Source organism: Canis aureus, chromosome 9 (genome assembly GCF_053574225.1).
Source record: "Canis aureus isolate CA01 chromosome 9, VMU_Caureus_v.1.0, whole genome shotgun sequence".
In the NCBI taxonomy this organism is placed as follows: Eukaryota; Metazoa; Chordata; class Mammalia; order Carnivora; family Canidae; genus Canis; species Canis aureus.
This window is the reverse complement of record NC_135619.1, coordinates 27,532,381-27,548,877: the sequence shown is the minus strand read 5'-3', so window position 1 is coordinate 27,548,877 and position 16,497 is coordinate 27,532,381. Positions and strand designations below refer to the sequence as shown.

The 16,497-nt window shown below is 34.3% G+C and overlaps 1 protein-coding gene across 3 annotated transcripts in view; it reads left to right on the top strand.

Moving 5' to 3' along the window:
• The window catches only part of MDGA2 (MAM domain containing glycosylphosphatidylinositol anchor 2), a 786,794-nt gene that overhangs the window by 399,057 nt on the left and 371,240 nt on the right, over window positions 1–16,497 (top strand). The window lies entirely within an intron of this gene.

Genomic DNA, 16,497 nt, shown 5'->3' with positions numbered 1-16,497 from the left:
CAAATATTGTGAAGTATATCTTAACTTATGTCAGGATTAAACTAAGTATTCATGAGGGTTTTTTTGTGTAGATATTGGTGTTAACTTCATATGGGTAGATGAACTTATAACATGATTTAGTATCAAATAGCAAACATTTATTTTTAAACTTCATAAAATAATTTATTGAAACGTAAATACAGTAATATTTTAAATACTGATTATGAAACTCTCTTAGAGTAGTGCTTAACTTCCATTGAAGACACACTTAAGTCTTTATGAATCATGCAGAGTAGCTTCTGTATATTTCCTGTAGCCCCAGGTACTGTTTCTATTTAGCAGAATATGACTTCTGACTGCTTACACTCTGTTGCAGGTACCATTTTTTCTTTCACTTACCAGTGCCAACCTCTTCTCCTTCATTTCTTTCTCACTCATTAAAACTAGAAAATTGGAAAACATCACTTAAACTTGCAAATTGATAATATTTAGGCAGCCAAGAGTTTGTGTCAATATAGTAATTCCACTGGGTCCTTAGATTTTATGGTGCTTATTATATTTGTGAGATGTTGAAGTCTCTAGCAGATGCTAAGCCAGGTAATTCTAAGGAGTTGAGCATTCATCCTGGAGAATTGAGGCCCCTGAGAAGACATAGTGCTGACCTTATACTATTAACTCTGTGTGGCCTTGTTTGAAGGTAAACCTGATTGAGGACAAGTGATAATGAGGAGAAAGGAGGTGTATCAACCAAGGTTCAGTTATAGATAACAGAATCTGTTCTAGCTAGTTTAAGCATAAATGAATTAATCTAGATAAGTTCCTTACAAAACTAATTATAAGGGTTGCCGGTGAAGGCCATAAGGCTAGACCTGTAGGAATGATTCCTACAATTAACATCATAGGGTCTGCCCACCAACAGCACTGCTTCCTGCATGGGAATCACTGTATAGCTCTCCCAGCCCTTGACTTCAAGAGAGACATACCTTAGTTATGATCAAGGGATTGAGACATCTATTCCAGAACTGTTCACTGTTTCATAACCATGTCTACTGTGATTCACACCTGTAAAAATTGATTCTCACAAAATACCTCTCTTCCCATTTAATTTGGTTTTCAGAATTATTATTGATAAAACTCAATTCTGTCCACAACCTTAGTGCAAGAGAATCTAGTTAATATATCTAGCTTTCTAACTTTTGAATTTAAGAAGACATCCTACTCAAAAGTTGGAGGAGATAATAAGTGACCAATGAACTGTGTCCTGGTGGTCATATGGGACAGTTATATGGGGTAGTTTCCCATCCATCTATTCCCATAACCCATTTGATTTCTACTACATTTGGACAAAAGTCAAAATTTCTAACTTGCTATTGAAGACCTATCTTGAAGTTATTAAAATGTTGAAGATTATATCTTATCAATTGCCTATTGTGGACACCACTCTATTTTAGGACAGGCCTGTCTGTTTCTAACTTTAAAATTCCTAATCTTTCCCTTCTCCTCCCAGCATACAGATTCAAGTTCCTTTTCTTATTTCTTTTCCTGTCCCAGGAACATTAAGTCCTAAAAATCCTAGGTAGTAATATGATTTTCTGCTTTATTCTTCATTTCCATTTCAATTAGGAAACATATTCTAGTAGAAATATAAATACGTGCAGAAACTGTTACAATGGATGGGTAGTCAAATGTGTACTTTCTTTGCTACGAGTTAGAATAACTGTCTGGTTTCACTTGCTCTTGGAGGAAGGTTCTCAATCTGGCTTGAATTAAAGCCACCAGAGTTGTTTTCTGTCAACACATCAGAGTGAGACTAAAAGCAGATTCTGACTTTAGAAACAGGGAGACCTTTGTCCTAGTTCCTCCCATATATTAGCTATGGGATCCTGGGCAAATCATTTTACTGTCTTCAGCATCAGTTTTCTCAGCTGTAAAATGGAGATATAGTACCTAATTGATATGACAGTTATAAGGATTAAATGAGATACCTTCAGAAAGCATTTGGGAGAGTAACTCCTTAACATATATTGGCTATTTTTAGTAGAAATAAAGAGTCATACAGATGCTTGCTAAAATCCTGGAACTACTATTTACTAATTGCATGGTTTTAGGAAAATTAGTTAACCCTTTTGAACCTCAGTTTAGTTATCTGCAAATTGAAGATCACTGTATTTACCTATAGGGTTGTTATAAAGACAATAACCCAGATGTGCCTACTTACAGAATCTGAGGCAATACTACTTTCCATTTCTTCCCTTTCTAATGTTTATTCAAAACTGAAACAAGTTAAATATAAATACTTAACAATAGTTAACCCCAGAACTAATCTAGTAGGCTGAGATGTTTCACATGTATACAAGATTAAGTTTTTATGGGTCCTGAAAAGGGGCACTTGCATGAACATTTAAAATAGTCCATTTTCATAGATATTATTTTTGATGTCTCAGTTTAGTTCTGCATGCCTTCTTGTTGATAGCTTTCAACTGCCTGGCTGTCGAATGAGTTTAAGTTCCAAATTTGCAGCTATGAGTAAAGGTCCATTGCATCTGTGAATGTTGCAAGGTGTCCATAAAATGCATTATTGTTCTTGTGTTTTCCAAAAATAGCTCAAATATTTTAAGGAAAAAGTGTGAGATAAGATTTTTCCATAAAATTGAAAATGTACCCTTAGGAATTGTCCATTTCTCTTATCAGTAAGTTCCAGGTGCCTAAAATAATTCAGAAAGACAGTTAATTCACTCTAAAACATTTTTTGGGCCAATTAAATGTAACTTTTGGGGGGTATTTTAGATGAATTATTAGAAAACATGAAATGGAATCACACTGAATTATTTATTTGGCACATCTGGCTGAATTTATCTGTTAGGGGAATCTAGAATACTATAATTACAAATATCCATGTCAAGTCTATATGCCAAAACACATTCTCATTTTTCTATAAGTGTGTGGGTGTTTTCTTAATGCCTTAAATGGCAAAGTTCATTTGGTTATCTTATGAATAAATTTAGTGATGGCTTCAGTAGAGCACTATACTGGAGTGAGTGGAACAGAGCAATTTATTTTTTATTACATTTCTAATACTCTGCAGTGTCTGCAATACTGTTAATTTAGATTATATTTTATTATAAAAATCATTAAGGAAATTACTGCTTCACTTTCAACAAGACTGAGAATGATGGTAAGAAAAAAAACAAAATCCCATAAGAAACCCATAAGGAAGAAGATGGGAAGCTGTTCAATGGCAACAATTTAAAATAATCCTTAGTTAGTAAAATTTGTGGTCAAATAAATATTGATTATTAAGTATAAATGTGCTAAATTTAAATTAGGGAGCTCTTTTAAAAGTCCTGGAAGAAACATAGAGAAACTTAACTACCCTCCTCTATTTATTCACTCCGATTAAAAAAAAACAAAAAACAAATGCTTTTGGGATATACTGTACTTTCTTTGCTACGTAATGCTAGATTACAGCATCTCCCCCTTCATAAAAATGATGTATGGATGATTAAGTTGTAAAAGCCCAGTTTAATGATTTTATTTTTTAACCAATAGTCTATTCTCATGAATTGGCACTCAAATTTTTTAGATGCTTTAAATATGGCATTTCCAATGCATGCAATTTATTTCTTTGAGTACTTCTAGTTTCTTCAAGAGTATTACTTTCATTATTTCATATTTGAAAAATAGATCTTTTATCTATAGAGTCTACAGATGTACAGATGGATTTCCTATGTTTTGCTTAATTTTTTCATGGCAAAATGCGTTTGGCTGCTAATTGCTGAATGCAGAAATAATAGCTTAAATAAGATAAGCATCAATTCTGCCTAGAAAATAAATTTAGACATTGAGAATACTGAAATGGTATAATGGCATCATGGTGCCATAGGGACCCATCCTTTGCACATGACTTCTACCTTGGAGGTGGCCCACAATCTGAGATGGATCCTGGAGCTCCAGCTATCACATTGGAATCTAAGGTAACACGGAAGAAAAGGGGAAAAATAAATGAACCCATGCCATTCTCCCATAAGGCGCTTCTTCAGAAGTCCCACACAACATTTCTGGCACAAGGTTTATATGTATACAGAAAAGCTTAACCTAGCAGGCCTGAGAATACTATCCTCAGAAAGGCTGACTTGCAAGGTTGGCCCTTGGTTGCCATCTAAGAGCTAGGATTTCAGGAAGGGTCTCACCATTCTCTGATTAGAGTGGCTTACTGTGCCTAAATTGGTATCCAAACAGTAGGATGAATGCCTAACACTGGCTTTGCTTCTGAGGCTCTACATTTTGGTACATGCTAGGCAGAGGGTGCTTATGTGACCAGCCTTCTATAAAACTGAGACTCGAATGCACTTCTGTGGTAGACAGTTTACATGTGTTGTCATAATTTAATCCTGGGGGAATTAAGTGCCTCCTGTGTGACTCCCCGGAGAGGGGACTTGTAGCTTGTGCCTGTTTCTCTCTAAACTTCTCCCCATCTATCTTTCCTTTTGTTAATTTTGCTTTGTATCCTTTTACTATCTATCAATAGATCATAGTCCTGACTATGTAATGGGTCTTGTAAGATTCCTGTGAATTATCAAAGCTAAGTGTGGTCTTGGGGACCCAGACAAAATGTGAACATTTAGTAAATGGTTATTTTACAATTTCTCCAGGTATAAACCAAATTTTAAAGTCTATCAAAGGTCTGGTATGATTTTTTTAACTAAAATTAATATGATTTTGTACTTTTATTCACTTCTTTTTTCATCAACATAACTGCAAATTTGGGGTCTGAATGACTGGAAGGAGGAAGTTGCTATTAACAGAAGTGGGAAAGACTGGGCGAGCTGGTTTTGTTGCAAGGGGCTGGTGGGGAGAACAAGAGCTCATTTTTGATATATTGTGGTGGAGATGGTGGACAGATGATGGTGGTAGGAGACTGGCCTGAACTACTAACACCAGCTTAGGAGTTAGCATCATGTAAGTGGTCTTTAAAGTACTGGAGGAGATGGCCTGGAAGTGAGTATAAATAGAAAAGGCCATGTTTTAAGGTACGCAACCGTTCAGAGGTCAGGAACATGAGTAGGAACTGCTAAAAAAAAGCCTAAGAAGGAGTGGCCAGGGTGGAAGCAGCTAAACAAATTTCTTACCATCTACCTTGTGAAACACTTGGAGAATATCATATACTTTTTTTCCTATTTTTCTACAGCATGTATGAAATGTAATCTTTAAACATTTAGATGATGGTAAAAAATGAAGTCAAAATTTTACATTTCAATCATTTTTTAATATATTTAGCAGAGTGTTTAATATTATACCAGCTGTATTGTACTACTGTTGGTTCACTTAGTAGTCTGTGTCTATTCTAAAACTTGGGTGTAGTGTTAAGATACACGATTTCATAACTCATGTCATCTATTTTTATTTTATTTTTGTATTATTTTTCTTCAATATTGCTGGTTCCCTTGAATAAATATATCTTTACAAATTCTTTTTTTCCCCATCTATCCTACTTGATTTTTGTCCTGCGTAATATTGCTAATTGCTGTTCAATAATAGTTCAAATGCTAATTTGACACTAAAAAGGTATCATTTGATATCTTCCTCTAACTTCAACCACCCATGTACAAAATAAAATCCTAGGCTTATAAAAAGTAATGGGCAAAATATTTAGACAAAATGATAGAAATTCATTAAAAATATAGATTAAATAAAAATACTTTGGTGTATTATTTCAAAATGAAAGTGGATGAGTAAACTCAGCTTACATTTGAAGTATGTATTAAAAGCACATCTCAGTTAACCGAAACTTACTATATTGTAAGTGCCTTGTGGAGTGGGATTTTTGTCTAATTTATGTTTGCCTTGTCAGCAGAATCATAGTGCTAGGAATTTATTCAAGCAACAGTGATTTTGTTAATGACTATTATGCCCCAGACTCTGTGCTTTGGGCAGAAGACCTCAAGATCAAGAACAATGGTTTAGGGCAGCCCAGGTGTCTCAGTGGTTTAGCGCCTGCCTTCGGCCCAGGGCGTGATCCTGGAGACCCGGGATTGAGTCCCATGTCGGGCTCCCTGCATGGAGTCTGCTTCTCCCTCTGCCTGTGTCTCTGCCTCTGTCTCTCTGTGTCTCTCATGAATAAATAAATAAAATATCAAAAAAAGAGAACAATGGTTTACAGTTTGTTAAAGGTAAAAGAATTGTGTCCTAGGTCTGGTTCTTTGGCAGTAGAGCTTGAGATAAGCATTCACATGCCAGTGATTTATTAAGGAAATGCTCTTAGGAGAAACTGCTAATAGGGCAAGAAAGTGGGAGGAGAAAAGGAAGAAGGAGGGCAGGAGTGCGACTTTGGGCGATTAGGCTCAGCTGGATGCTGCAGCGGAACTCTGGAGGGCAAAAGATGCTTCTGAATCCATCCTAATCAGAGGCGGGTGTGCTGAGCTTTCATGTCCACTCCACTGTTTCATTGCTTAGAGCCACAGGATGAAGGTAAACTCTGAAGCTGCCTCTGAGAGCAAAGTGGCTCCGTAGCCCAAGGACCTTCTTGCATTAAAAACAGAGAATCCTAAGTAGGCACATATGAGGAGGATAAAGGGGCTCAGAGAATCAGGCAGAACCAGTTATCTGTGACAACATATAAATAATTTCTATAGCACGTGATGAATATATTCTCATAGAGGGAATTGCAAGGTGCTATGGCCACAGACAGATAAAATAGAGATTTCTGGGGGAGGGAAGGCTTTCTAATAAAATGATATCTAGATGATCAAAGGGAGTTAATAAGATTAATAATAGCAAGGAAAAGAACTTTCAGGTCAAAAGGAGCCCAGTGAACAAAGGCACAGAGTCATATGGTCCCAGAAGAGCTGGAGCTGTGAAATGGGGAGAAAAGATTTTCCTATCCTTTAAAGCCTGCCATGGGATTAAAATAATATGATCAAATATAAAAGCATTTTGTAACTAAAAAAAAAAAAATGGGGCTCCTGGGTGGCTTAGTGGTTGAGCATCTGCTTTTGGCTCAGGGCATGATTCCTGGGTCCTGGATGGAGTCCCACATCAGGCTCCTTGCTTTTCCAAACTCTGCTTATGTCTTTGCCTCTCTCTCTGTGTCTCTCATGAATAAATAAAATCTAAAAAAAAAAAAAATTGATTATTGCTTAAGTACTCTCTATAACCAACATAGGGCTTGAACTCACCACCCCAAGATCAAGGGCCATGTGTCTACCAACTGAGTCAGCTAGGTGCTCCTGTAAATTTTAAAGAAGTAAAGTTTTATTGCTGGTTGTTTGGAGTCCATGGTTAATATATTGGTTATGCTACAAAATAAAAACCCTTCCATTAAGCAACCTACATTAACCCCCAGCATTTTTTACTTATGAGCATGTATTTTTTTGCACCAAGATGTACTACCCTCTCTATCAACTTTGGTTTGAAATAATGCTTATAGGCCCTATTGTAGTGTGCTGTATACATTAGGAACCCTGGCATTGTCAAAGGTAAGCACTACATTTGTTCACTTTCTCTCATAGTTTAGTCACATAGGAGTAAGTTGTTGAAAGTTTAAGTCCAAAGAAAAGCCACAGCCAAAAAGAGTATCAGAAAATAGATCTTCAGCAATTGCACTGCTGGGGATTTACCCCAAAGATACAGATGCAATGAAACGCTGGGACACCTGCACCCCGATGTTTCTAGCAGCAATGACCACAATAGCCAAACTGTGGAAGGAGCCTTGGTGTCCATCGAAAGATGAATGGATAAAGAAGATGTGGTCTATGTATACAATGGAATATTCCTCAGCCATTAGAAACGACAAATACCCACCATTTGCTTCAACGTGGATGGAACTGGAGGGTATTATGTTGAGTGAAATGAGTCAATCGGAGAAGGACAAACATTATATGGTCTCATTCATTTGGGGAATATAAAAAATAGTGACAGGGAATAAAGGGGAAAGGAGAAAAAATGAGTGGGAAATACCAGAAAGGGAGACAGAACATGAGAGACCCCTAACTCTGGGAAACGAACAAGGGGTGGTAGAAGGGGACGTGGGCGAGGGGGTGGGGGTGGAGGCGGGGGTTACTGGGTGATGGGTAGAACTTGATGGGATGAGCACTGGGTGTTATGCTGTATGTTGGCAAATTGAACACCAATAAAAATAAATTTATTATTAAATATATATATATATATCTTCTCTTCTTTATAGCATATCAGTGTTCAGAAATATCTAAGTCCTCATCCCACGACTTTCCTTCCTTTTCCAGTGAGTTTACCATGATGATCCTTTCCCCACCCTCCTATTCACTGGTGGGTGAGAAGATCCCTCACTGATGCTCAGACTCATGTTTCCTTATTGCTTCTCTAAGCATATTTGCACTACTTACACTGAGAAATTCTTTCTTATCTCACTGTGAATAGTTATCAGTAACTCTAACACATAGAAATTTCTTAAAGATGTCTATTATGAAAAAAAAAGATGTCTATTATGTTGTTACTGTAGTAGTAATGCTGGTAGTAGTAGTGATCTCCAATATTCTGAGCATATGAGAATAATATGATGTTTTATGCAGAGTATAGAAGTTTTCAGGTTAAATTTTGTTGCTTTGTCAGACAATTGTGGTTCTTTTTATATAATTGAATTTAGAACAAGTATGACATTTTGCTATAATTTATGGTAGATGGATGTGACTTATTAAAAATTGAACCTATATGATCTGGAGTCTGTGCCACTCAGAATTCTATTTATTGTATTTAGTAATTCAAAGAGAACACATTTCCTCTGTAATTTTCCCTGATATTAATGCAAGATAATGCATATTTTTCAAATGTAATGAATACTGTCTGCTCATACCTACCATAGATATCCCTTTATGCTCTTTCAGGCTGATGCCCTGTAACCAGCTTTGTTTACTCCCAAAACCTTTGATGGCAAGCCACCAATATTTAAGGCAGATCAGATGATCTTTATCTTATTTTTTCTTTGGCTTCCTTTTATTGATGAGGGGTCATCTTTCAGAGTACAAATAAGGCTGGGACGAAGCTCAGATTTGTCTCTACAAGTTGACCTGAGTATATATATGCCCTAACTACTTGACTACTGTTAGAAAGTAACTTCATTTCACAAATCCTCATTCACTAGACCTTAATTAAAGAGAGGAGAAACCTACAAATCTGAGCATTATTAAAGTCTAAATCCTTATTGGGTTCATAGCATCTATGTAATATACTTTTTTAGGTTTATCCCGGTCTATCTTCAATCTATGCTTCAGGTTCTTAACATTTTCTTGAGTTATCTCAGTTCACACTGGTTTTATTTAAGGCTACATAAAAGCAATGATGTTCCAGAAATAGTCTACCAAAAAACAAAGTAGAAAATTCTTTTTTGGGAGTTGGAAAACCCTAAGTTAAGGGTTATGTTCTGCAACCTAAGAGGATCTCCATGTTGTTTGTTCAGATTAGAGAGTTACAATAAACATATTTCCTAAATTGTAGTATCTTTCTTTTTTCTGTTCATGTTATTTTAAGGAAATGATTATTTAATGTTGTTACAGGATTTAAACATTAATGTCATCATTACAGGATTTAAACACAATCATATTTAATAATGCAGCTGATATGAACATTGGACATGTTTTATCCCCACTGTGGGAGCAGCAGTAGTCACAAATATTCTCCTTCCTCTTTTCCACAATTTTCGAACCATCAGATTATAGCAGAGAGTTGAGAGGGTAGAGTGCTATATAAGGTAAAGTATACATTTCCCAACCTTCCTTGTAGCTAGGGATAGGATACAACTATAATGATATTAGCAGAACTGTCATGAGGCAACATTCTAGAAACTTTTGTAAAGGACAACTAGCAGGCACATTTTGTTCTTCCATCTTCCTTCTGCTGGGAATGGAAAATGAAAATTAAATGTCTGGCTACTATTTGGGGTCTTGAGCCCAAGCAACAGATGGTAGAGAGGTTCTAAAGAATCTGAGGCCCTGATAGGGCCATAAGTCAGCACTGGCTTGCCTCACTCCAGATATCTTTTACATGACAGAATTTAACTTTCATCATGTATAAATCACTGTTAGTTTTTCTGTCTTATGGCTGAACCTAATCCCCACCATTATATCTACCAATCTCTCAAGTTCAAACTAAAGACCCATATTTTCATTCAACATATCTGTATTAGTAGTAGTACTTGGAGCACTAGTACTAATCTACATAGACTTTCTACCGAACTAATTCCTGGGGATGCAGAGTTGAATTATCCAGAAATCTTCCAGTGGTACTTCCTATTTTATTGTCTCCCCAATGACTCTCTGTAAATCTGTGCCAGGCTAGCTCTCAAGAATCTCTGGGAGAAGAAATTAAAAATGAAGATGAATTAGTTCTACTTGTATGGCTTAACAAGCAGTAAGTTAGAATAGAGCCCAGCAACTTACATTAAATTAAAATAAATTAGATGAGTACTTGTTTTATTTATTATTTATTTATTCATTCATTCATTCTTAATATAGAGGTACTTTCAGTTTATATTTTCTTCTATGTTACTCCTTTCACTGCATTCACAGATTTTAGTGTGAGATGATTTCTGTTCGTTGACTTTTAGATTGCTAGCAATTCTCCTTTTAATTTTCTCTTTAACAATGACCAGATTTCCCTGTAGTAGTCATCTTTTGATAACTTATTTATAACTGTATTTAATTGAGACTAGAAAACATCACCTGTACTGTCTCTGCTTTTTTAATTAAGATTTTTTTCTGGTCTAACTACATGATCAATTTTTGTAAATGTTTAATGGACATAAGAAAAAAAATTGTTCTATGAATGAAAGATTTTGTTATATTTTATTAGTCATATCATACATGTTGATTATATTTTTCAGTTCCTCCTTGTCTTAGTTATTTTTCAAGTTAAGGAAAAAAAAAATGTTTTACCTAGAACTGCCTAGTTTTCAGAGAGATGTATTGTAATTTCCCAGTGCAACTTCATGTTTCTCAAATTCTTCTGTTTCTAATTTTGTTTGTTATGTCTTTAGCTTCTCTGTGCTTTACTGCATACCAATTAATGATAGTATATATTTTAAAGACTTTATTCATTTGAGAGAGAGAGAGCACTTGTAAGGGGGGAGGAGCAGAGGGAGAAGGAGAAGCAGACTCCTCACTGAGTGGGAAACCTGACATAGCACTTTATCCCAGGACCCTGAAATCATGACTTGAGCGAAAGGCAGACACTTAACCCACTGAGCTACCCAGGTGTCCCGTGACAGTATATTTTCACTGTTAGTTATGACTTTTAATGTTACACAAAGTAATGACATTCTTTCCAGTTAGTGTTTTAAAGTGTTAATTTGTTCTTATTAACTTAACCTTATTGTGTATATTGTCACTTCTGATTGACCGGTTAATTGATTTTAGTTTACATATTCTTGTTACTACTTTGTCCATGCCTTCTTGGTTTCCACAGTTTGATTACCAATCTTTTATGGTCACTATCTGCGTGTATATATGTATACACACACACGTTTTATATATATATATATATATATATATATATATATATATATATATATCCCTAAGTCATTAAGTTTCATGTCCCCTTTGTGTCCTACACTCTCCTCAAACTCTAAGACTTTGCTGAGATATTACAAGTCCCCTTATTCTATGTTTTTTAGGTTTAACAAACTTTATTTAATACTTAAATTATTTATTACCTAGAAAAACTATACTTACCCATTAACTGGACATGTATGGACTGCTCACCACCAGATGCTTTTCTGTGTCTTCTCTAAAACCAAACCCTCAGATCCAGTTTATTTGATGGGTGATTAGAGTATTGTTTCAAGTATTTTTGTCAAGTGGGATTATTAGAACCCTGAGGTTACTACATGTTTTTATATCACTGAATATTTTCTTTCACACTAGATGAATGAGATATTAATTGTTTGATATGGAGATAGAAACCTTCCCACCAGCTTTTCGAGTAAATTCTGGTGCTATTCCACTGTTTTCAAGCTGTCAACATTGGAAGTGAGATTCCAGAGGACAAGCTGACCTTCTGTACCACCCTAGGCTTATCAGTTAAATTTAAATTTGGCTGTAAGTTCCAGAAAATCTCCCTCAAAAGTATGATGTAAACAAGTATGAATTTTATTTCTCTCCCATGTAGAAGGCCAGGGCTATAAATAGTTCAGGGCAGGTAGGTGCAACTCCATGATGTCAGAGATTCAGATTTCTTCTGTTTTATTGCTTTGCTGCTGGACTTTCATTCCAAATCAACTTATAGTCCAAGATATGAGCCAGTGGAATGTGCAGAAATGAGCAACATGTAGATTGCTGCTTCCCCATGAGGACATTTCTGCTAGAAACACTCTGGCAAGAATATAGTTGAATAGATAGCAGAGGAATGTTGTCTTTGTCCTGGGCAGGCATGTGCCTGATTAATAATTTGGGGTTCCATTACTGTGGAAGAAGGAGAGAGTCAGCTTTAGGACGTGAGCAGGCTCTGACAAATTATAACAGTTTGTTCCTTCTACATGGAAGTCTATACAATTTTCTTTGTAGACTTTGAAGTTACAGCTTTAATGATAGTATATCTGGAGGTTTCTTTTCTCATCATTGAGATATATAACTTGGTAAGCCTTCTCAATGAGTAGATGTGTCTTTCTGGGGCTCAGTAGTATTTCCTTTTAGTATTTAGTTTTTTTTTTTAAATAAAGAAAAAGAAAAAACTTTTTCATAAGTGATTATTTCCTTTTTTCTCTATTCTTTTTTAGCTTCTCTTATTTCCTACATTTCACTACAGAATTATATTTCTTTTTTAAAAAAACTTATAATAAACACAGTATTTGTTCATGGTAAAATAAATTGTAAGTAAGAATTCTAAATAAGAATTTTAAAAAAGAAAACATTTCACTATCTTCTTTGTTCCAGCCACACACATAGTTAATCTTGTTAAATTTTGTGTTTCATTGTTAAATTTTGTGTTTCTGTGTATAATTCTAACAAACATATTAGTATATGTGTGTGTGTGCGCATGCACACATACTCTTTTTATACAGATGAGAATATTTTCTTTTGTTCCGTTTTTTATTTAATAATATATTTTGTATTTTAGTTCTTTTGATGACTACATTCAATTTAATTTTAGAATCAATTAATTTACAACTACTCCCCTATCATTTGATATTTATATTGTTCCCAGTGTTATACCATTATACATACAATTTTCCGCATTCTTATGGAAATGATAGTAAGGTAAATTTTAACAGATAGTTGCTAGATCGGAATGTGTTACCATTTTTTTGACAAAGTTTTCTTTCAAAAAGGAAGCTCCTTCCAATTTATCCTTCCAGTCCTCCTGACTATGAAACCTCAACAATACAAAGATATTATCAGTATTTGTGACAATTGCATCTAGAATTTATTTCAGTGTGAAGGGTGGGTTGGAGAGTCAGCTATTTTTTTTTTTTTTATTTTAATGGATATACAGTCAGTGGCCCTGACACCATTTATTAAGCAATAAATGGCTAGAGATACAGATAGAGATATGGCTGTTTTTCTATTCTTAACAATCAATGTTTCTTGGAGTGATGCTGCTAGATCTCTAAGGGGACCTTGTGATCTTTACAGGAAGCTTAGGAAGAAAATGTTATTTTTTTCACTGTTGCATTGGCAGTGATGGTGCAAAGCAATGTTGGATAAAGCAGGCCGCACCTTCGCACAAAACAAAGCTACAGCCCGGAATTGTACTTGCAGTCTGTATCCTTCCCTACTTTTTTCACTAACATACCCTCACAGTGAAAAAACAAACAAAAGCAGTATCACTCAGAATATCTTCAATGAATCAGTAAAAATGATCACATTTTAACAACTTCAAACTTAAATGCTGTGTTTTTAATATTTTGTATGACAAGATGAAGAAGTCCTGTAAAGCATTTCTGCTACTTCCCGAAGTGCAGAGTCTGTCTTAAGGTAAAGGACTTGTATAATTGAGTTTTGTACTGAACTTGCCACTCTTTTTCATAGAACATAAAAGGATGACTGTTATGCAAACTATGGTTATTCAGACTTGGGTATTTAACAAATATTTTCTTAAAAATCAGTGAAGTGAACCTGTCGTTCCAAAGAAAACACCTTAGCTATATTTCTTACTAAGTATATAATTCAGTTTTAAGAGAAAAATTCGAATTTTGGAAAATCTGCCCATATAAGCATGATGCCTTCCCAACACGTAACGACTCTCTCTTCTGAAGCGATTGGCAGTGAAATTCATAAAATATGCTCCTTTTCTGATATTACATAATGAAATGTGTCAATATTTGGAAGATCTGCATAACTCAGTAAATTCTTATTTTCAAATGACTGATGCATAATGTTACAAAATCATGTATGAGTAAAAGATCCAATCAAAGTGCAAGATAAACCAGTGAATTTTAATGTAACAGAATACAAAAAGCTCACTGATATAGTTTGAGAATTTACTTTGCAAACAAACATTAAGAAACTACCATTGGGGAGTTTTAGTGTAGTATCAAAGAAGATTATGCACAGTTATGTACTCCTCCCTTTCAAAATATCAGTGTGAGGCCAGATTTTCTTTATATTTGAAACAAAGCAACTTGTTGCAACAGATTGCATGTGGAAGCTGATATGATTATCTAATCTAGTTAGCTCTTTTTCATTAAACTGGATATTAGATTTGCAAAACTATAAAACAATGCCATTCTTTTTACTCAATTATTTTTTTGTTTTGGAAAATAGTTTTCTGACTAAAATTCTCCTTGTCAGATGTCATCAATTTATTAATTTAATTTTAAATGAGTTAATAATACATAGTCTAACATTGCCTCAGTTTTAATTTTTAATAAAATAATTATGAATGGAAATTATCAGTCTAAATAAACAAAAGTTATTTAGGGTTGCTCATAATTTTTAAGAGTAGAAAGGCATTTTAAGGCCAACAAGGTTAATAACTGCTGGTTTGCATCACAGTTTTTTCTCTCCCTGTTTTTCTCTCTGCCTTCCTCTCTGTCTCTCTGTTTCTGTCACACACACACACACACACACACACACACACACACACTTGCTTTCTCTATCCATAATTCCTGAATGATTTCTAGTACTGTACTAGTATAACTAAACTTAATCATTGTATCTTAGTAACATTTTTAATATCTAAAGGGACTAGGCCATTTCCAAAATTGTTTTTATTTTGAACTCCTTTTTATTATCTGATATGTATATTATTTAAAATCAATTTTAGTATTATATTATGATAGTCAAAGAAAACTTGATATCTTAATAGGAATTGTGTTTTACTGATCTCAGATTATATTCTAGAAATGATTATTGTAGAATTACTATCTGCCTATACAAGAACAAAAAAACCAATGCCCTGTTAAACGTTGTCTGTTTATGAGCATATTAATAACCAGCTTATAAATTGCCTGAAGTCAGGAGTCTTGCCATTTAGTCTTGTGTGTATTCCATGCACATGAAAGACGTTGAATAAATATTTGATATTTATTTTTGTGAATTAGTTCTAAGTAACATTTTCATTTCATTCACAATTAAGGACAGGCATGCTTATATTCATACTGATATTTTAATGATTGGAGAACTTTTGAAAGATACTTTTAATGTCATTAGATTATAAATTTTAATTAACATTATAGCATAGATGGCAGTATTATAGGATTTCAGTTTTTAAGAGTCAGCCTTTAGTTCATTTTTCCATGTATCTCTTATATGTTTGACCAAGGATTTCTATTAACCATTTCTCCATCCAAATATAAAAACAAACAAAAATAAACATTCTGTACAGCAGGGACAAGGAGAAAAGTAAAACCAAATCCTTTTTATTTCCTATTTTGTATCATTTTGAGTACCATTATGTGCCTTTTGTTCAGGTTTCATATACTAAGATACACAAAATTGGAGTTGAATGCCAGTCTTTATTGCTAGCCAAAACTAAGTCTATTGTACACAGCTGTGTTTAAGAGAATGTTATTGTTTATAATGAAATGTTTTAGATATTCCAAGTGTTTTGGCAGTTTAATAGAAATGCTCTCTTTGGAAAAGTTTGCACATTTTTTGAAAATAATTATTGATATAAAGTGAATTCTAATTATCAAAACAGACAAATCATTTGTGGACTTATTAAAGCAAAGCCATAAAGAAACCCACTTTTAACATCCAAGTATATATAATTACACATAATCTCAATAAGCTGTTATAGGGTTAGCATTCTTAAATTATCCAAATCAAATAGGAAATTTAAAGAAAAATAACAAAATATATCTGACAAGACATTAGGACCCTGTCTGCTCTAAATAAATATAAAGTACCTTAGGAGGGTTTGAAAAATATGAAAGAAAGATTTAAATTCTCAACAAAAAGAGAAACTAATCCATATTTTCAACATATTACATATACTTAATTCTAATTCCCTTTATATTTATATTGCCCCCATAAAACTATTCATGAATTCTATGTAATTGAATTAGAATTACATACACAATACACTAATGACATCACATTCAAATTTTTA